Source organism: Schistocerca serialis, chromosome 6 (assembly GCF_023864345.2).
Source record: "Schistocerca serialis cubense isolate TAMUIC-IGC-003099 chromosome 6, iqSchSeri2.2, whole genome shotgun sequence".
In the NCBI taxonomy this organism is placed as follows: domain Eukaryota; kingdom Metazoa; phylum Arthropoda; class Insecta; order Orthoptera; family Acrididae; genus Schistocerca; species Schistocerca serialis.
In genome coordinates, this window is record NC_064643.1 from 605,243,494 (window position 1) to 605,267,088 (window position 23,595).

A 23,595-nucleotide genomic window follows, 5' to 3' on the forward strand; every position below is an offset into this window, starting at 1 on the left:
CATTATCATGAGGGGTGAGTACACGTACACACGTGGTTTCCGTTTTCAATTACTGAGTGGAATAGAGTGTGTCCCGACATGTCAGGCCAATAGCTGTTCAATGTGGCGGCCATCATTTGCTGCACACAATTGCAATCTCTGGCGTAATGAATGTCGTACACGCCGCAGTACATCTGGTGTAATGTCGCCGCAGGCTACCACAATACGTTGTTTCATATCCTCTGGGGTTGTAGGCACATCACGGTACACATTCTCCTTTAACGTTCCCCACAGAAAGAAGTACAGAGGTGTAAGATCAGGAGAATGGGCTGGTCAATTTATGCGTCCTCCACGTCCTATGATACGTCCGTCGAACATCCTGTCAAGGGTCAGCCTAGTGTTAATTGCGGTATGTGCAGGTGCACCATCATGCTGATACCACATACGTCGACGCGTTTCCAGTGGGACATTTTCGAGCAACGTTGACAGATCATTGTGTAGAAACGCGATGTACGTTGCAGCTGTTTGGGCCCCTGCAATGAAGTGAAGACCAATAAGGTGGTCGCCAATGATTCCGCACGATACATTTACAGTCCACGGTCGCTGTCGCTCTACCTGTCTGAGTCAGCGAGGATTGTCCACGGACCAGTAATGCATGTTCCGTAGATTCACTGCCCCGTGGTTTGTGAAACCCGCTTCATCTGTAAAAAGGTAGAACTACAATGCATTCTCTGTTAATGCCCATTGACAGAATTGCACTCGATGATTAAAGTCATCACCATGTAATTGCTGATGTAGCGACACATGAAACGGGTGAAAGCGGTGGCGATGCAGTATGCGCATGACAGTACTTTGACTCAGTCCACCGGCTCTCGCAATGTCCCGTGTACTCATGTGTGGGTTCATGGCAACAGCAACTAACACACCAACTGCACCCGCTTCTCCTGTGACGGGCCTGTTACGGACCCGTTTGCGTGCTACGACCATACCTGTTGCATACAGTTGGCGGTAGATGTTTTGCAATGTGCGGCACATTGGATGCTCTCTGTCCGGGTACCGTTCTGCATACATCCTGCAGGCTTCAGCTGCATTTCGTCGACACTCGCCATAGATGAGTATCATCTCCGCCTTTTCAGAGTTCGAATACACCATGGTCACAGTTCCTACAACACTGCACTATCACAGACGTCTGGTAACACGGTGTACTACAGTTGGTTTGCGTGCGGAGACCAATGCAGAATAACAATAGCAGCAAGCGCTACATGCGGACACTGCGACAGCTAGACCAAACCACAACAGTGCACTACAGCCACACTCGTAAACACGGTCGTCATCGTAAAGATGTCCCTGCAGATGCTGCTCGCCGACCGTGGCCCGTGTTTGTTACAACACGCAACTGAACGTCGGAGGTTTCAAGCGTCAACTTTAGGTTACAATATCTCCGGATGTAATTAACATTTTACAATGCAACAAACGGCACTGATTACGTATTTGTTTATATGTTCAGATGTGCTAACAAAACTAACGTGGTTCCATTTAAGAAAACGTAGGTTTGTGTTAAAAAACATACTTCCGTGCATTTTTTTATGGTTTGTATTAACCAATTACACTAGCCCCTCTCCTCACGTTCGGTTTGTGGAATCTGTTCGTCAGTATTTGATGTGGTTTACGAAATATATCCAGCGGTAACGTTAGGTGACTCACCCTGTATACCAACGACTCATGGACTCCTATAAATATTGTAATATTCTACGGGGAACCTCTTCGACAACTGAGACAGAATCGGAAACAAGATTCATGCCAAAGTCGAACGAGTTCTGTAAAGTAATCTTCGCATGCTTCTGAGAAAAAAAAATCTGTCAGTGTGTTATCTAGGGTGAACGAACTGGCCATACCAACGAGTGACGGATCAAGGAGCTCCCTAGTACCACATAGAGTGCCGCCGCCACTTCGAGCTGTTAATCACACAAAGCTACGAAACATCACGGCGCTTATCCCAAGAGACGTGAGAGGGCACGTACGTTTCATTGACGTCACCATTCAATGTCTCGGTTACGAGTTCCTCATTTATCTATGTTGCTTTTTTCCCTTCTACTGCCTGGGCCAATGTGAGCCAAAGATACACGGACCTGCAAAGATTCATTACTCAATTTACAGAATCCTAATAATATTTTAAAACAACTGAAAAAGTTACATAAACTAAGGGTATTAAAGAACACGAGAAGGAAGATTATACAGACGGTGGAGGATCCTGAACAAAATATTGTGAGAGGAGGAACGAAGGCTGGAAATGAATATCACGATACTTCGCGAGTTCTTGAATGTGAAATCCGTGTGGGCCGCATTTTTAAAAGCTGCTTAGGTGTCGTGAAATACACATGCCGACATTATAGACTTTGCTGGTGTTACTTTGAGAAACAACATACTCACGTTGTGTTGAGTCCACGGTTAAATTTACCCTGTCTACAGTTCATGACCAGTTATCGAAGATGGAGCATTGCTTGGAACTTGCAGCCATGCATTTAATGATCGCTGCATCCACGTGTAGACCACGAAAAGCCGAAAGAACGCACAGAGAAAAGATCCCCAACAGGGCTGAATGAAATTTATCACCGTGCGTAAAGACTTACGAGAAACTGTGTCATTCAGTCCACAGCTAGTTTGTCAGGGTTCATAGCAAAGAACTGCTGGCCCAGAGGAATTTGAAGGGACAGTATTGGACCAAGCGTGAAAAGATCTATCAACTACACCCCTATTTTGAACAATGTGTGCATGCAATGGCGCCAAATAGTTTTTAACCCAGAGTTTAGTTCTATCACTGGATCATTTTGTAATCCATACAATGAAAGCGGCAGTTATAGATTTAAACCGTTGGTTTGAGCTGTTGATGTAAGGTGGAAGGGGATGTTTAATTTTGAGCGCTAGTTCCTGAAGAGGGGCAGCAGCCTTTTCAGTAGTTGCAGGGGCAACAGTCTGGATGATTGACTGATCTGGCCTTGTAACACTAACAAAACGGCCTTGCTGTGCTCGTACTGCGAACGGCTGAAAGCAAGGGGAAACTACAGCCGTAATTTTTCCCGAGGGCATGCAGCTTTACTGTGTGGTTAAATGATGATGGCGTCCTGTTGGGTAAAATATTCCGGAGGTAAAATAGTCCCCCATTCGGATCTCCAGGCGGGGACTACTCAAGATGACGATGTTATCAGGAGAAAGAAAACGCGTTCTACGGATCGGAGAGTGGAATGTCAGATCCCTTAATCGGGCAGGTAGGTTAGAAAATTTAAAAAGGGAAATGGATAGGTTAGATATAGTGAGAATTAGTGAAGTTCGGTGGCAGGAGGAACAAGACAGGGTCATAAATACAAAATCAAAAAATGGCTCTGAGCACTACGGGACTTAACTTCTTTGGTCATCAGTCCCCTAGAACTTAGAACTACTTAAACCTAATTAACCTAAGGACAGCACACAACACCCAGTCATCACCATGCAGAGAAAATCCCTGACCCCGCCGGGAATCGAACCCGGGAACCCGGGCGTGGGAAGCGAAAACGCTACCGCACGACCACGAGCTGCGGGCAATATAAAATCAAATAGGGGTAATGCAGGAGTAGGTTTAATAATGAATAAAAAATAGGAGTGCGGGTAAGCTACTACAAACAGCATAGTGAACGCATTATTGTGGCCAAGATAGACACAAAGCCCATGTCTACTACAGTAGTATAAGTTTATGTGCCAACTGGCACTGCAGATGACGAAGAAATTGATGAAATGTATGATGAGATAAAAGAATTTATTCAGGTAGTGAAGGGAGACGAAGATTTAATAACCATGGGTGACTGGAATTCGAGAGTAGGAAAAGGGAGAGAAGGAAACATAGTGGGTGAATATGGGTTGGGTGAGAGAAACGAAAGAGGAAGCCGTCTTGTAGAATTTTGCACAGAGCATAACTTAATCATAGCTAACACTTGGTCCAAGAATCATAAAAGAAGGATGTATACATGGAAGAATCCTGGAGATACTAGAAGGTATCAGATAGATTATATAATGGTAAGACAGAGATTTAGGAACCAGGTTTTAAATTGTAAGACATTTCCAGGGGCAGAAGTGGACTCTGACCACAATCTGTTGGTTATGAACTGTAGATTAAAACTGAAGAAACTGCAAAAAGGTGGGAATTTAAGGAGATGGGACCTGGATAAACTGACTAAACTAGAGGCTGTACAGAGTTTCAGGGAGAGCATAAGGGAACAATTGACAGGAATGGGGGAAAGAAATACAGTAGAAGAAGAATGCGTAGCTCTGAGGGATGAAGTAGTGAAGGCGGCAGAGGATCAAGTAGGTAAAAAGACAAGAGCTAGTAGAAATCCTTGGGTAACAGAAGAAATATTGAATTTAATTGATGAAAGGAGAAAATATAAAAACGCAGTAAATGAAGCAGGCAAAAAGGAATACAAACGTCTCAAAAAATGAAATTGACAGGAAGTGCAAAATGGCTAAGCAGGGATGACTAGAGGACAAATGAAAGGAGGTAGATGCTTATCTCACTAGAGGTAAGATAGATACTGCCTACAGGAAAATTAAAGCGGCCTTTGGAGAAAATAGAACCACTTGTATGAATATCAAGAGCTCAGATGGAAACCCAGTTCTAGCAAAGAAGGGAAAGCAGAAAGGTGGAAGGAGTATATAGAGGGTCTATACAAGGGCGATGTACTTGAGGACAATATTATGGAAATTGAAGAGGATGTAGATGAAGATGAAATGGGAGATACGATACTGCGTGAAGAGTTTGATAGAGCACTGAAAGACCTGAGTCGAAACAAGGCCCCGGGAGTAGACAACATTCCATTGGAACTACTGACGGCCTTGGGAGAGCCAGTCCTGACAAAACTCTACCATCTGGTGAGCAAGATGTATGAGACAGGTGAAATACCCTCAGATTTCAAGAAGAATATAATAATTCCAATCCCAAAGAAAGCAGGTGTTGACAAATGTGAAAATTACCGAACTATCGGATTGTTAAGTCATAGCTGCAAAATACTAACGCGAATTCTTTACAAACGAATGGAAAAACTGGTAGAAGCCGACCTCGGGGAAGATCAGTTTGGATTCCGCAGAAATGTTGGAACACTACGACTTACCTTAGAAAATAGATTGAGGAAAGGCAAACCTACGTTTCTAGCATCCGTAGACTTAGAGAAAGCTTTTGACAATGTTGACTGGAATACTCTCTTTCAAATTCTAAAGATGGCAGGGGTAAAATACAGGGAGTGAAAGGCTATTTACAATTTGTACAGAAACCAGATGGCAGTTATAAGAGTCGAGGGGCATGAAAGGGAAGCAGCGGTTGGGAAGGGAGTGAGACAGGGTTGCAGCCTGTCCCCGATGTTATTCAATCTGTATATTGAGCAAGCAGTAAAGGAAACAAAAGAAAAATTCGGAGTAGGTATTAAAATCCATGGAGAAGAAATAAAAACTTTGAGGTTCGTCGATGACATTGTAATTCTGTCAGATACAGCAAAGGACTTGGAAGAGCAGTTGAACGGAATGAACAGTGTCTTGAAAGGAGGATATAAGATGAACATCAACAAAAGCCAAACGAGGATAATGGAATGTGGTCGAATTAAGTCGGGTGATGCTGAGGGAATTAGATTAGGAAATGAGACACTTAAAGTAGTAAAGGAGTTTTGCTATTGTGGAGCAAAATAACTGATGATGGTCGAAGTAGAGAGGATATAAAATGTAGACTGGCAATGGCAAAGAAAGCGTTTCTGAAGAAGAGAAATTTGTTAACATCGAGTATAGATTTAAGTGTCAGGAAATCGTTTCTGAAAGTATTTGTATGGAGTGTAGCCATGTATGGAAGTGAAACATGGACGATAAATAGTTTGGATAAGAAGAGAATAGAAGCTTTAGAAATGTGGTGCTACAGAAGAATGCTGAAGATTAGATGGGTAGATCACATAACTAATGAGGAGGTATTGAATAGATTTGGGGAGAAGAGGAGTTTGTGGCACAACTTGACAAGAAGAAGGGACCGGTTGGTAGGACACGTTCTGAGGCATCAAGGGCTCACAAATTTAGCATTGGAGGGCAGCGTGGAGGGTAAAAATCGTAGAGGGAGACCAAGAGATGAATACACTAATCAGATTCAGAAGGATTTAGGTTGCAGTAAGTACTGGGAGATGAAGAAGCTTGCACAGGATAGAGTAGCATGGAGACCTGCATCAAACCAGTCTCAGGACTGAAGACAACAACACAACAGTTCTATATCACGAAGTATTCAATTTAGAATCATCTAGTTAACAGAGTTGACCCTGAGGATCTGGTATAATTTCTATACAAATAACACATTAACGGGATGCTCCTTACTTACGTGAGCAACTTCTGTAAGGATTACAATGAGTATTCTAAAAGGAGGCGTGTCATGTTACATTAGAAAATCTCGAATGTATCTTTCAAATTTTTGAGACCTACAGAAAGTCTGTAGAAAGTGAAACCTGCAAAATAGTGCACACCTTCCTGTTCTGCTTAGACAGTGTTATCGAGCTACAAACAGATTTCTCTGTGGAGTGCTCACTGAGTGAATGATGTAGCGCTTTTGGAAGAGCCCATATTATTAAGCACAGTTCCCATGAGGGAATGTGTAATTTACATAGAATTACGAGACGGATGAATAACAGACTGCAAACAGGTCACGAACTTACATCAGAGATCGTTCTGACCATCCATTTCTGGGCTAAAACTACTATTTGGGTTGTCCAAATTATGATACCTTAGTAGATGTTGTGGTATTCAGTTTTTAGATAGTTTTGGTTCAGCTCTTCAGGCTAGTGTATCTTGTGCAAACCTCTGCATCCCTGAACAACTTACGACAACCTACAGTCATTTGAAACTGCTTACTGTATTCATATCTTGGTCTCCCTCTACAATTTTCAAAAGCTTTCTCTAAATCTGTGGCCGAGCGGTTCTAGGAGCTTCAGTCTGGAACCGCGTTGCTGCTCCGGTCGCAGGTTCGGATCCTGCCTCGGGCATGGATGTGTGTGATGTTCTTAGGTTGGTTAGGTTTAAGTAGTTCTAAGTCAAGGGGACTGATGACCTCAGATGTTAAGTCCCATAGTGCTCAGAGCCATTTAAACCATTTGAATCTCTAAATCTGCAAATGCTATGAAGCTAGGTTTGCCTTCCTTTGATCTATCTTCTAAGGTAAATCACAGGGTCGGTATTGCTTATAATTCTCTGGAACCCTAACAGATCTTCCTCGAGTTCGGTTTCTACCAGTTTCTTTCATTCTTCTGTAAATGATTCGTATCAGTATTGTGCAACGAAGACTAATTAGACTAGTAGTTTGGTAGTATTCCCATCGGTCAGCAACTGCCTTTTTTTTATACTGGAATTATTACATTCTTCTCTGTCAAATTCTTCCCGCAATATCATATCTCCCGTATCATCTTCATCTGCTTCCTCTTCCGTTAGGAGGTAACAGTGAGTTTTGCCGGTGACAACTGAAGTTATTTTTATAGCGAAGGTAACAGTATGCATATTGGGTAGAAGGTCATGAATGTGACACTTCCAAGAAATTTTTCCTACATCTTCAGTCCTAAGAGTTTAAATGATTACCTCAACTGGTTATTAGATCACGCTGCGTAATAACACTTTGCTTTTACCCGAGTTCCGTGACAGCAACTGAATGCACTGTGTTTTGTTGCGATTAAGCGACGAACTGTTCCCCTGTTTGCTAATTTTTTTACATTCTATTCTCTGTATTTCACATTTAGCCTTGCGCAAGTTGCGAAAACAAAAACTATATAATCTTCAGTTATGCTTAGTGGCAGATTACTGATATACAAGGTGTACCATAATTGACAGTAGAAACTAACATCGGTGAAAGTATACGATAATAGCTGAGCTAGGTGGGGATCTGATAAGAAGTTTACATTTTAAACACACTTGTTCTAACTAGGACAATATCTCTGATGAAGGCATTGCTGGCTTCTAACGACAAACTCGTAAATATTTTGCAAAAATCTCGGCTGCGGACTCATGTTTTAGGGAACGTGTTTGCGTCTATTAGTAAAAAAAGAAACAGACGTAGAATAGAAAACTGCGACATACTCCGATTTACAACATTGCAGAACCAACCTGTTATGTATTCGATGAGACTGGACCTTCTATTTCGTATTTTTTAAATACAAAATAAACCGTTGTTAAGTTTTTTTACCCACTTCAGTACTTGACCTTTGCATCTTTGCTGAACAAAGCAACCACAAAACAGTCCTAAATGGTGTCTCGTAGTCGGTCAGTATTCACTGCCGGCCAAAAAAAGTGAAGCATCTGGAAGACATGGTCGGATATCAGTGTAACATATTACGCACACATGCAGAACGGAAACGACAGTGTATTTGTGTTCGTGTTTAGTGTTGTTACCAAGCCTTGTATGCTATATATAAACGTCAGATGGCGGGTGATTAATGTGAAGCACACGGAGATGCCACATACTCAAGTGAGACAGCGTCATCAACACCTGACAGAGTTTGGTTTGAAAGGACCTCATGTGGGTCTGCATTTGGATATCTGATGGATATAAGTATGGGCACATAAAATTACACTTAGTTTGAATATTGACTCGTTCCACATGATAATAATAGAAATGGTGTCAAAGATCTATGGAACATGCAATTAACTAACGAGGTTTATGATACCACTCAGCTCAGCTTCTTTGGGAAACAAGAAGTATCGGTTAATGGTACAGTTTACTAAATTTCGCTGAGGATAGTAGAACGAGCTGCTGTCTGTGGTACTTGTGGCAGAGTCATGCCAGCATTCACCATTGCGGATAATGAAAACTATAGAAGATCTAATTTATAGCAATTATACCCGTGTCTTATCCGAGATACATGCAATAACTGTAAGACTGAAAACCAAAATGTAATGAAAATGTGCATTATAATAATGCGGGAACATCATCAGCACATGAGAAAATAAAGTCCTCAAGCATAATCGGAACAGAAGTGTACCACAAGATACAGGAGAGCCGACAAAATATCAGTGAGGCGGAAGGAGTGAAATCCAATATACACGGCTTGAAAGAGACTTAACAGTTGTAAAAACGAGCAGTGGTAATAATAAAACTCTCGGAAAGTACAGTGCTTTGCCGAGCAAAGAAACAGAATAACGTTGCAAAACACAGTGAAGCAGAAACTCTCGGGCACCGGGATTCCCTTCGCAGAACAGGTTTTCCTCAGAGAAAGGCGGGCCTCACACGTCAGCAAAGACGCACGGCAAAGAGTCATGACGCATGACTCCTACACGAGCTGGCGAAATACCTTTAGGTTCGTGCCACATTTCACAAGGACTTCACTAATGCCCGGCATGCGATTTGTGGAAATCCTCAGATAAAAGAGTGCTTGGAAGAAGTTCATGCCTGCAGCGGTACAAAGAAATGTACAGGGAAACAGCGATACTTCACTTAAGAGTGACAAGTAATTTAAAATATAAGTCCCATTTTTTGAGGAAGTTTCTTTCCAATGTGTGTTATAAATTCTTTACCGCTTATGTTGTATGTTGTGGAGAACTGATTTATCAGCATCCAACACCGTAATGTACAGTACGAGGCGTAATCATGAAGTCCTACTTATTTTTTGGGTCATAAGTCTTCTGACTGGTTTGATGCAGCCCGCCACGAATTCCTCTCCTGTTCCAAACTTTTCCTCTCAGAGTAGCACTTGCAACTTACGTCCTCAATTATTTGCTGGATCCCTGATGTCTAAACTGATGTCCTATCATCCTGTCCCTTCTCTTTATCAGTGTTTTCCACATGTTCCTTTCCTCTCCGACTGTGCGCAGAACGTCCTCATTCCTTACCTTATCAGTTCACCTAATTTTCAACATTCGTCTGTAGCACCACAACTCAAATGCTTCGATTCTCTTCTGTTCCGATTTTCCCTCAGTTCAAGTTTCACTACCATGCAATGCTGAACTCCAGATGTACATGCTCAGAAATTTCTTCCTCAAATTAAGGCCTATGTTTGATATTAGTAGACTTCTCTTGGCTAGGAATGCCCTTTTTGCCATTACTAATCTACTTTTGATCTCCTCCTTGCTCCATCCGTCATCGGTTATTTTGCTGCCTAGGTAGCAGTATTCCTTAACTCCATCTACTTCGTGATCACCAGTCCTGATGCTTAGTTTCTCACTGTTTTCATTTCTGCTACTTCTCAATCCAAATTCTGTACTCATTAGACTGTTCATTCCATTCAGCAGATCCTGTAACTCTTCTTCACTTTCACTGAGCATGGCAATGTCATCAGCGAATCGTATCATTGATATCCTTTACCTTGAATTTTATTCCACTTCTCATCATTTTTCTTATTTCCATTATTGCTTCTTCGATCAACAGAATGAACATTGGGAGGGAGGGAGGGAGGGGGGGGGGGAGGGGGGGCTACATGCCTGTCTTACATCCTTTTTAATCCGAGCACCCAAAGAATAAAGTTGGGTATTTAATATGTGATTTGTTCACAGGTGCTTGTCTGCAGCCCTGGCGCACATCGAAATAGCCGTGCCACAGTATTGCAGCACGTTGGACCAAGAGCCAAAGAACAATGGCGTAGCGTGGAGCGTCGAGCGCTTCGTTTTCCGCATTTGGAGGTGGACAGTTCTACAAAAAATCAATGAAGATGGAAGGGTGTGGTGGACTTTTTGACCATGGACTTTTCGGCCCCTGACCTTAGCATGATGTTTCCATTCACAAGTGCCTAAACTGTGACGTTTCCGACTGCCAAAGGAAGCCAGAAAATACTGGTCGGAAATACCACGGTACAAAACTGGTTAGCGTTAGCTGTAGCTTTCCCGACCATATGTAATAATTACATCATTTGACACTTCCTCTAGGCTTTTGCGACTGGCTATGTACATTTTACATAGGCAGGCTTAAGTTTTTAAAGTTAATTTTTTTTTCAGTTTGACTAAAACACGGAGATTAAATTGCCGCAGGTGAAACGTGAAGTAATGACATTTGCATTCTGGCTGTTTTTTTTCGAATATGTCGCGATTTACGAAGGTGTGGTTGAGCAAAAACCTAAGAGTACAGTACAGTTTAAATTGCAGCAAGTGAAACGAATAACCATGACATTTAGATGCTTTCTGGTCACAAATATTTGATTGCATATTTCCGAAAATGTGAAGGGTTAGGATCTTTGACTAGTAATCTAAATGTCCTGTATCCCTGGTTCGATTCGAGCCACTGCTGAAATTTTCATTAAAAATAATCACTAATGGAGTCGAAGACTTCTGGCTTAAGAAGTCATCCTCATTCTGCCAGCGACCTTGCCAAAGAGAGCAGAGGTTCAGGTTACTCTATTGCCCTTGGTGTGGAAAACTGCCGCTAAAAGGCAGCAACGGTGAACGGCCTGGGGATGCAGAGGACAATGTAAATCACTGCACTAGAGACAAATGAGGAGTATCTGCAGCTCATACGGCCTGTACTTGAAAATTTGGGGTGATGATCTCTCCGTTTACCAAAAGACTGATTGGGGGAAAAAAGTGACGATATCCGAGGGAGCGCTTAGGAATCAAAGAAAAAGTTCTGCGCAGTGTCATTACATCGAAGGAAATGGTTAGTTATGCGCCGGTCCGTTTCGACGGGGTTTGTCGTTGTCACTGCTGTTGAAGAGCGTGCAAGCGCACACCGGAACATTCTCAGCTACGAACACATTTGTGCGCAGAGCCTCTGCACTGTGCGGCGCTTCCGTTGTAGACGTGGCTTTAAGTGGCGCAGATGCTTTCAGTGTCATCAGACAAGAATGACGAAGAACACAGTAGCAGACCATGCGAATGCGCAATCGCAAGAGAAGAGGAAACCCTGGTGCTCGAAGAGCGGCGTACCGGAATCTAGGGGACAGTGTGTGGGAAAAGCGAAAAATCAGTCACTTGTCAGTTTCCAACTCCTTGCACAACTTTCTGAATATGACAATTGTCGCTGGCTTTCACTACTGCTGTCACTAATTCAGAAAGCCTGCCGAACCGCAGGGGAAGCTGAAGTGTTGCAACTGTGTGAGGACGATCCAGATGATTTCTTCAGCCTCTGAACCACCGTGGACGAGTGCCGGGTGTATGGCCCCCATATGTAGGTGTTCAAATGGTTCTAAGGACTACGGGACGTAACATTTGAGGTCATCAGTCCCCTAGACTTAGAACTACTTAAACGTAACTAACCTAAGGACATCACACACATCCATGCCCGAGGCAGGATTCGAACCGGTGACCTTAGCAGCAGCGCGGTTCCGGACTGAAGCGCCTAGAACCACTCGGTCATAGCGGCCAGCTATGTAGTTGTTAAACAAGCAGTGGATATATGCGGATACGCCACCGTCGAAAAAGGCAAATGCTTAACCATCAACGTTAAGGTGATTTTGAATGTTTTTTGAGACTGGGAAAATGTGGGGCTAACACATTACGCTCGTAAAGTAGCGTCCACACCGGATGCGCGGGATCGCGCAGAGCAGCGCAAAATTGCGCATAATGGAGCAGTGTTCGTAGGTGCGCAACAATGTTCCAGACTGCGCGCCCGAGCCTGAATAATAAAGTAAAACGAGAACGCCGTCGAAATAGAGATGCTGGCTAACGGACCATTTCCTTTGATCTACCCACACTGGGCGGAACTTGTTCGTCTTTGCGCGGCGCGGTGCGGTTGGACGCCCACACCAGCTGCGCCGAAACTCTCGCTTTTTGTTTGAATATAGTAACTGTTCTCGAAAGAACAGATACCATTGATGACCGTGCAGCTTCTCTAGAATAAACGATAATTAACTGAAACCCTCAGCTGCCGACAGGTGTTGTTGATATACCTCGATGGGGACAGTTGAAAATGTGTGCCCTGACCGGGACTCGAACCCGGGATCTCCTGCTTACATTGCAGACGCTCTATCCATCTGAGTCACCGAGGACACAGATGAATAGCGCGACTGCAGGAACTTATCCCTTGCACTCGTCTCGTGAGACCCACATTCCCAAGTGCCCACAGACTACATACGTATTGTACTTAATAGATATTTGCCCATCCACTCATTACTCACGCACATTAAGGTGGCGATTCCCGTAAGAGTACGGGCAACCGGTGCGCATTCGCACAGACGAAGGTCAATGGCCGGGTAGCCTTTAACTACACTCCTGGAAATGGAAAAAAGAACACATTGACACCGGTGTGTCAGACCCACCATACTTGCTCCGGACACTGCGAGAGGGCTGTACAAGCAATGATCACACGCACGGCACAGCGGACACACCAGGAACCGCGGTGTTGGCCGTCGAATGGCGCTAGCTGCGCAGCATTTGTGCACCGCCGCCGTCAGTGTCAGCCAGTTTGCCGTGGCATACGGAGCTCCATCGCAGTCTTTAACACTGGTAGCATGCCGCGACAGCGTGGACGTGAATCGTATGTGCAGTTGACGGACTTTGAGCGAGGGCGTATAGTGGGCATGCGGGAGGCCGGGTGGACGTACCGCCGAATTGCTCAACACGTGGGGCGTGAGGTCTCCACAGTACATCGATGTTGTCGCCAGTGGTCGGCGGAAGGTGCACGTGCCAGTCGACCTGGGACCGGACCGCAGCGACGCACAGATGCACGCCAAGACCGTAGGATCCTACGCAGTGCCGTAGGGGACCGCACCGCCACTTCCCAGCAAATTAGGGACTCTTGGGGTATCGGCGAGGACCATTCGCAACCGTCTCCATGAAGCTGGGCTACGGTCCCGCACACCGTTAGGCCGTCTTCCGCTCACGCCCCAACATCATGCAGCCCGCCTCCAGTGGTGTCGCGACAGGCGTGAATGGAGGGACGAATGGAGACGTGTCGTCTTCAGCGATGAGAATCGCTTCTGCCTTGGTGCCAATGATGGTCGTATGTGTGTTTGGCGCCGTGCAGGTGAGCGCCACAATCAGGACTGCATACGACCGAGGCACACAGGGCCAACACCCGGCATCATGGTGTGGGGAGCGATCTCCTACACTGGCCGTACACCACTGGTGATCGTCGAGGGGACACTGAATAGTGCACGGTACATCCAAACCGTCATCGAACCCATCGTTCTACCATTCCTAGACCGGCAAGGGAACTTGCTGTTCCAACAGGACAATGCACGTCCGCATGTATCCCGTGCCACCCAACGTGCTCTAGAAGGTGTAAGTCAACTACCCTGGCCAGCAAGATCTCCGGATCTGTCTCCCATTGAGCATGTTTGGGACTGGATGAAGCGTCGTCTCACGCGGTCTGCACGTCCAGCACGAACGCTGGTCCAACTGAGGCGCCAGGTGGAAATGGCATGGCAAGCCGTTCCACAGGACTACATCCAGCATCTCTACGATCGTCTCCATGGGAGAATAGCAGCCTGCATTGCTGCGAAAGGTGGATATACACTGTACCAGTGCCGACATTGTGCATGCTCTGTTGCCTGTGTCTATGTGCCTGTGGTTCTGTCAGTGTGATCATGTGATGTATCGGACCCCAGGAATGTGTCAATAAAGTTTCCCCTTGCTAGGACAATGAATTCACGGTGTTCTTATTTCAATTTCCAGGAGTGTATATATGAAAATAGTAAGTGTTCTAGAAAGAACAGATACTACTGATGACCGTACAGCTTCTCTAGCATAAATGATAATTAATTGAAACCCTCAGGTGCCGACAGGTGTCCTCGGTGGCTCAGAAGGATAGAGCGTTTGCCATGTAAGCAGGAGATCGCGGGTTCGTGTCCTGGTCCGGGCACACATTTTCAACTGTCCCCATCGAAGTATATCAACAACACCTGTCGGCAGCTGAGGGTTTCAATTAATTATCATTTATTCTCGCTTTTTGGTTTTGCGCAGCGTGGAGCGGCCAGCGTAGACGCGGCTTAAGGGGCAAATCGTCGCAGGAGCGTTCTACTGAAATGTGCTGACGATGTCATGGGAGACTGTCAAGGCGAAGCATCATGGGAAGCAGTCTAGGGGTGTGTTTTTTTCCCACGAGAAAGCCGCAGGTCATTGTGCACATTGACTTACTGCTTTTTGCTGGTGTCAGACTTTGCCTATCCACCTTCCCCCTTCTCCCGCATTCTTCTGATGTGGCACCCGGTGACGTCTTACTCTTTCCTCAGACGAAGAAACCTTGTGGACATTTCCAGACTGATGACGAGGTGAGTGTCGAAGTGGAACACTTCCTTGTACACTTGCTGAACAGGTCGCGGCGGGGGGAGGGGGGGGGGGCACCAAGTGGGCTGAGACGTGAATGGCGTGAATGGTAACTTGCATTGAGGAGGGAGGCGTACTAGGGTACTCCAAGCAGTGTACAAAGCCACTGGACCAATGTGGCATAGTTGTTAGAGCATCTGCCTGGATTCGAATCCTGGCCTTGGTACAAATTTTCATTCGTCGCTTCAATATGCAAATACAGAGTGAATCACCCAAAACTTGCAACGCAAATATTGCGGAAACGGGAAGTGCTATTGATGTGTAATTTTCACAGCTTTCCATGATGAAGGGAGGCCAGTAACGAAAGCCAGATATGTAGTCACCGCAGATACTCGTTACGTCCAAGATACTAGGGGGACGAGTCTGAAAATAAAGTTGCGACAGAAAAGGATAATTAATTTTTCGATTCTGAATCAGATTCGGAAGCTGAAAACTGACAAGGAACCACAATGACGTTGATCGCCAAAAACTAGAGTCTCGCTTGTTTTTATTGAAGAAGATCGTAGTGTTGAAGGTCTTACATAGTTACAGTGAAATAAAGCCGATTTCACACACCACTATACCTGCATCTGTTCAAAGTGCTTTTTTCCATGATCATGCTTCCAAAAAAACAGCGTTTCTGATGAGAGCTTAGAAAAACTGTATATGTTGAAATCTAAACTGAAAGAAACGAAAAGAACATTTATTTTATAACTAACCAAGACAACGACAAATAAATGATAATACAAAAAAGTGACAAGTAATTAGTATCACTGACAGCCATAATCAATTAAAAGACGCCCTTGTTAATAATAATATTGTGTTTTGTTCTTAGGTTGCCTTGGAGCAGAAAACGAGGGACAAGTTGAATTGCCGGCCGTTGTGGCCGAGCGGTTCTAGGCGCTTCAGTCTGGAACCGCGCTACCACTACGGTTGCAGGTTCGAATCCTGCCTCGGGCATGGCTGTGTGTGATGTCCTTAGGTTAGTTAGGTTTAAGTAGTTCTAAGTTCTAGGGGACTGATGACCTCAGAGTCCCATAGTGCTCAGAGCCATTTGAACGATTTTCGAACAAGTTGAATTGCATGTTCAGAGAATACGCGCTTCCGGACTTCCTGTTAATTGCGAAGGTTTGCGAAAATACGTATTTCAGTTTGTCGAAACGAATAATATTCCTCTTCACTTCAAATACACTCGCGTGGCAGACTGGGATTGGTTGCAGTAATTTTTGAAATGTTATCTTGGTCTTGTGAAGAGGAAGCCCCATCGATTGGGCAATGACTCTCAAGAAAGAGGACGTTGGAAATAATTCCAGGTTGTTAGACAACGTTCTCTTGCAGAATAACTGAACTGACAAACCAGGTCGCATGTTTAATATGGATGAGTTCGGCTTTCAAATGAGCCCCACAACCAAATCTGTCATTGCTAGAAAGGGTCCCACACTGGTAAATCAAATGGCGTGTGCAGAAAAGGTGGAAACCGGTACTGTAATTACATATTATAAAGTTCAAGAGTATTTTTTGCCCCAGCTTGAATTTGGAAGGGAAAGAATAAGCAACTTGAATTCTCTTCCAAATTGGTCGAAAATTTTCACGAACGACATCTCGGGATATGTGAATGCAGCAATATTCATGTTGTGGTTGAAGGAAACACTTCATCCCAAGGAAACTACTCCTACTGCTAGATGGCAATACATCTCACAGTTCTGATATTGAGATTTTGGAACTTGTAGACAGCCATGACGTCATCTTTGTTTGCTTGCCTGTTCATTCGACCCGTTTCCCACAGATAAGTGCTCCTTTAAATCACTGAAGCACGTCTTCTGCAAGGCACCACGGGTTTGGTCGGTGTCTCATCGGGGCAGGAAAGTGTCAAGAGCCCAGCTTGCACTTTTGATGAAGGCGGCGTATCAAGAAGGTGAAACTTAATCAAATGTCGCTGGTGGATTTGAAGCCCGCAGAAAATTTCAGACGATGCATTTTCTATTTCTGATGCTGTTTTGGTGGAGAAGCATCCTAATAGAAACAACGTTCTTGGTCGACTGGCAACTCAGAACCCAACACTCCTAACAAATCTGTTAGCGCAGAGACTGCATCTAATGCAAATGTTGCAGGTAATGCAGGGACCTCTACCTCGTTTGAAGAGACTGCACCGATATATCAATTTTGGAGACACCAGACAAGAGGAAGAAACTTTCATCTTTGTTAACAGACCAGGAAACTCTCAGAATGTGAAAGCATTGGAACAAAAAAGGCCTTACACGGAAAAAATTCCTCCAACCAGCAAACGAGGGATTAAAGGAAAATCGGCTGTTGACGACAATTGCTCTGTTGAATGTGAAAGAAACTACTACGAAAAGAATGGGCCACAACTGAACTGGATTCAGTGCATTCGCTGTAAAAAATGGTTGCATGAAACATATGCAGATGAAGCAGGCATGTGTAATGGTTACTATATTACTACGGCGAAGAAACCTTGCCAAACATGTGTGATTAATCTCGCTTTGAAAAGCTCAGAATTTCCCGTCATAATTTCATGCAGAAGCGAGAAGTATGGCACGACGTACTATATTTCTAATTTTCATTCTTGAATACTGAATAATAGTTTTGATTTTATTCATTATTCATTCGAATAAATTTGGCGTAACGCTGCTCCCATGTGATTTTCCTAGTTACGCTGATTCGTTCGGATTCTGAAACATTTGAAAGTGATATCATCTCATACGCAGGAAATGTCGCAACCAGCGTATCGATGCAATACGGATCATAATGACGCTTTCCATCACCTGATCCCGAAGTGCGCTATCGAAACGTCTGCGTAGATAGACATTCTGACAATTCTAGTTGAGGAAGTTAATATACAAACCATTAGTACTTTTGTTATTAATGTGCCAGAGAGAATAACTGCTTAGAACGTGTGTTACGGGCAGAATTGTTCTTGCAGAATGAGAAGAAAATTGTGGTTGAACGAAACGTTAGCAATGCTGCATAATTCCCAGGGCAGGGTGAACTGCGCCATTGCGTGACTTGGTCGAGCAGAGATGTTGTTGCTGACGATGTTGATGATGATGACACATTGCTTCCAATTAAAGGTGCAACACCAGGAAGAATAACTGATAGCGAACTGTTACTTATTCCGCGTATACGGTGTTCTACGGAGAATATATGATTAAAATTGTATATTGTTGGGAAGTATACAAGATATGAAGTTTAGCACACAGAGGTGCCACCTCCGCCTTGAACGGAAGTCTCATCATAGACATGAGTACGTCATTCCACGTCCACCACTCGTAATTGTTGCGTGCCGATCTCTAGGCAGCCCATGGGCAGACCTTGCCACTGGATGAGAGATCAGGAGAGCGTGCTCACCATGGCAGCGCCAGAACACCTTCTGTATGGAGGTAGGTCGGGACAGCAAGAGCAACATGCGTTCTTGAATCACCTTGTTGAAAGATAACGGTACAGAAACGTCGAAGATAGAGCACAGCCATGGCCTGAACACGTCAGAAACGTAACGGCTGCTGTCCAGATAACCATCTATGTGAACAAGAGGTGACTGCGTTCGGCACACAATGGCACCCCGTAAAACAAAGCAGCTGTTGGGGGCGTTTGAGAATGACGAACGCAATATTACAACATTCATTCTCTTAACAGCATAATAAAAAGTATTGTCGACATTGGGCGACTTAATGTAATGTAAATGTCGTGTGACTAGGGCCTCCCGTCTGGTAGACCGTTCACCGGGTGCAACTTCGGCGACCTGCGCGTCAAAAAAAAAAAAAAAAAAAAAAAAAAAAAAAAAAAAAAAAAGTTCAAACATGTGTGAAATCTTATGGGACTTAATTGCTAAGGTCATCAGTCCCTAAGCTTACACACTACTTAACCTAAATTATCCTAAGGACAAACACACACACCCATGCCCGAGGGAGAACTCGAACCTCCGCCGGGACCAGCCGCACAGTCCATGACTGCAGCGTCTTAGACCGCTCGGCTAATGCCGCGTGGCACTTGCGCGTCGATGGGGATGAAATGATGATGATTAGGTCAACACAACACCCAGACCCCTAGCGGAGAAAATCTCAGATCCAGCCGGGAATCGAACCCGGGCCCTTAGGATTGACATTCTGTCGCGCTGACCACTCAGCTCCCGGGGGCGGACACTTAATGTAATAAAGGTAATATTTATTAAATTTGATACAATGATACGTGCATCGCGACGCCTTACTCAGATCTGGGAATCGTGTAAAAAGTCGGTGCGGTGCCGCTGCTGTCTCCAGTGTACTCGTCGTTGTGCACACCAACGTCGGCGCGTTTCTCTCTTCGCCGCTGCATCAAGGAGGGCAACCAGCAACGGCCTCGATGCTGACATTCTGTGGTAATCGAAACGCCGTCGCACGGCGTGTGTCGCGCTGCAAAGAAGCTCTTCTCCTGACTCAAGGCACGATCCACCGCATCCAACAATTTGTCTACAAGAAACGTGGTCGCAGTTGCGAATATGGACAATCATCAGCTTTATAATGGATTGGCGCCTTTGAAAATATGTGTCGGACTGGTACTCGAACCTGGACTTCCTGCTTATAGTGAGCGATCTCGCCTTACCGTTAGGATATCTGAGCACGGGCAACAGCCAGACCCAAACTTCCCTATGTCGTCAAGCATGTGTCTACGACGAAATTAGAATTATGTACTAATACCTTCAGCTACTGACGGGTGATATACAGGGCGGTTCATTGATCATGATCGGGCCGAATATCTCACGAAATAAGCGTCAAACGAAAAAACTACAAAGAACGAAACTTGGCTAGCTTGAAGGGGGAAACCAGATGGCGCTATGGTTGGCCCGCTAGATGGCGCTGCCACAGGTCAAAAGGATCTCAACTGCGTTTTTTAAAATAGGAAACCCCATTTTTATTTCAAATTCGTGTAGTACGTAAAGAAATATGAATGCTTTAGTTGGACCACTTTTTTCGCTTTGTGATAGATGACGTAATAGTCTCAAACATATGGCTCACAATTTTAGACGAACAGTTGGTAACAGGAACATTTGAACATTTTATTTCGGTTGTTCCAATGTGATACATGTACCTTTGTGAACTTATCATTTCTGAGAACGCATGCTGTTTCAGCGCGATTACCTGAAAATACCACATTAATGCAATAAATGCTCAAAATGATGTCCGTCAACCTCAGTGCATTTGGCAAGACGTGTAACGACATTCCTCTAAACAGCGAGTAGTTCGCCTTCCGTAATGTTCGCACATGCATTGACAATGCGCTGATGCATGTTGTCAGGCGTTGTCGGTGGATCCCGATAGCAAGTATCCTTCAACTTTCCCCACAGAAAGAAATCCGGGGACGTCAGATCCGGTGAACGTGCGGGCCATGGTATGGTGCTTCGACGACCAGTCCACCTGTCATGAAATATGCTATTCAATACCGCTTCAACCACACGCGAGCCATGTGCCGGACATCCATCATGTTGGAAGTACATCGCCATTCTGTCATGCAGTGAAACATCTTGTAGTAGCATCGGTAGAACATTACGCAGGAAATCAGCATACATTGCACCATTTAGAGTGCCATTGATAAAATGGGGGCCAATTATCCTTCCTCCCGTAATGCCGCACCGTACATTAACCCACCAAGGTCGCTGATGTTCCACCTGTCGCAGCCATCGTGGATTTTCCGTTGCCCAGTAGTGCATATTATGCCGGTTTACGTACCGCTGTTGGTGAATGACGCTTCGTCCCTAAATAGAACGCGTGCAAAACATCTGTCATCGTCCCGTAATTTCTCTTGTGCCCAGTGACAGAACTGTACACGACGTTCAAAGTCGTCGCCATGCAATTCCTGGTGCATAGAAATATGGTACGGGTGCAATGGATGTTGATGTAGCATTCTCAACACCCACGTTTTTGAGATTCCCGATTCTCGCGCAGTTTGTCTGTTTCTTATGTGCGGATTAGCCGCGACAGCAGCTAAAACACCTACTTGGGCATCATCATTTGTTGCAGGTCGTGGCTGACGTTTCACACGCGGCTCAACACGTTCTGTTTCCTTAAATAACGTAACTATGCGGCGAACGGTCCGGACACTTGCATGATGTCGTCCAGGATACCGAGTAGCGTACGTAGCACACGCCCGTTGGGCATTTTGATCACAGTAGCCATACATCAACACGATATCGACCTTTTCCCGCAATTGGTATACGGTCCATTTTAACACGGGTAATGTATCACGAAACAAATATCGTCCGCACTGGCAGAATGTTACGTGATACCACGTATTTATACGTTTGTGACTATTACAGCGCCATCTATCACAAAGCGAAAATAGTGGTCCAACTAAAACATTCATATTTCTTTACGTACTACACGAATATGTAATAAAAATGGGGGTTCGCATTTAAAAAAACGCAGTTGATATCCGTTTGACCCATGGCAGCGCCATCTAGCGGGCCAACCATAGCGCCATCTGGTTTCCCGCTTCAGGCTAGACGAGTTTCGTTCTTTGTAGTTTTTTCGTTTGATGCTTATTTCGTCAGATATTTGGCCCGGCACTATCAATTCAGCACCCTATATATCAACGGGGACAGGTGAAAATGGATGCCCCGATCGGGACTCCAACCCAGGATCTCCTGCTTACATGGCAGACGCTCTATCCATCTGCGCCACAGAGGGCACAGAGGATAGTGCGACTGCAGGGAGTTACCGCCGGTACGCTCTCCGAGAGACCCCCATTTCCAACTTATAGTCCACACACTGCATTCGTAGTGCCCCTGCCATAATACCCAGTACTCGCGGCAGGCAATCCACTGATTCCCGTAAGAGTTCGGGCGATTCGTGTGCATCCGCACTGAAGAAGGTCAATGGCCGGTTAGCCTTAACGATATGAAGATGGCATCTGTTCTTTCGGACGTGTCCGAAAGAACAGATTCCATCTTCATATTTTACCTGAAAGTCGCATTCCGTTATGGGCTGATAGATATGATATTTCAGTGCGTGTGTTATTGCGAATTACGATGCAGTGTTCCTTCGGACATAGTTGATGACATAATATTGTGGAAGGTTGTGTCTGGCCATTAGGCGTGTTTGTGTCTGGCCATTAGTCGTGTTTGTGTCTGGCCTTACCTGCTGGTACAGCGGCCGCTCGCAATAAGCGGGAATTCCGGGTTCGAGCCCCGGTCGGACACAAATTTTCATTGTCGTCAATCCATTACACAGCTGATTGTTGTCCAAATTCGCAACTGTGCATACATTTCTTCTATTTCATTACGGTCGGACGCGGTGGCCATGCGGTTTTAGGCGCTGTAGTCCGGAACCGCGCGACTGCTACGGTCGCAGGTTCCTATCCTGCCTCGGGCATGGATGTGTGTGATGTCCTTAGGTTAGTTAGGTTTAAGTAGTTCTAAGTTCTAGGGGACTGATGACCTCAGATGTTAAGTCCCATAGTGCTCAGAGCCATTTTTTTTTATTTCATTACGGCGGTAGTCGCCGCAGTGCCTGTTCCTTTGGGCATGCGTGCGTGGCATCGTAATTCGCAATGACGCAGGCACTGCAATATCAAGCAATTTGCCTGTCCTCTCGGGCGACAGTTGTACGTCGCCACTAAGCTCTTTTATGACGTTATGGATCTTCTAATACTCAGTCGCATGACAAGACGTGGGCTCCCGACCAACGCGAGCAACAATATCGCGGAACAGTTAAATCGCATTCTTTATGGCCCACTGTCCTGCCGCTGTCAAATACCGACACGTGCAGGTAAACGTCTCGCCTTCTTACACGAGACATAATTGGAGTTTCCACAAACAGCCAACAGTGAAATGGAAATTCTCAGTGTGGAATTCCCTGCATACCGGTAATCTTTCCTTACGTACAGAATCTAGACATCGGTACTGCTACCTACTCTTTGTTTTTGCGTTGAAATGCTGATCATTTGCATGTCCAAGCGTGTACGAGGGGCGTCGGAAATCATTTACAATTGTAAATTTTGAACTTCCATTTATTAATGAACATGAGTCGATGTACGAGGGACGTTCAGTAAGTAATATAATGTAATAAAATAAAAAAAATATTTATTTGTGACTATTAGTGTAATGTAATGAAATAAAATATGAGCCGTGACTTATATAAAAAAGAAAGACACATTAATGCAATGTCTCAGCATAAAAGAGAAATAACTAATGTAGGAATATTATTAACAGTGTAATATGATGTTTAATTTGGCCCGACGTGTATAAGCACTCAGTAACTAGCTCAGTTCTCAGGGTAGTTACGTAATCGTCGATAATTAATTGTCCTTTTCTAATGTCCCAACACTACGGATGTGCTTATTACACCATAGAATATTTGCCAAGTCTGTTCGACGAACACTACTGTAATACGTAAATTATCGTGGTTTCGTCTCGATTCCCCAATA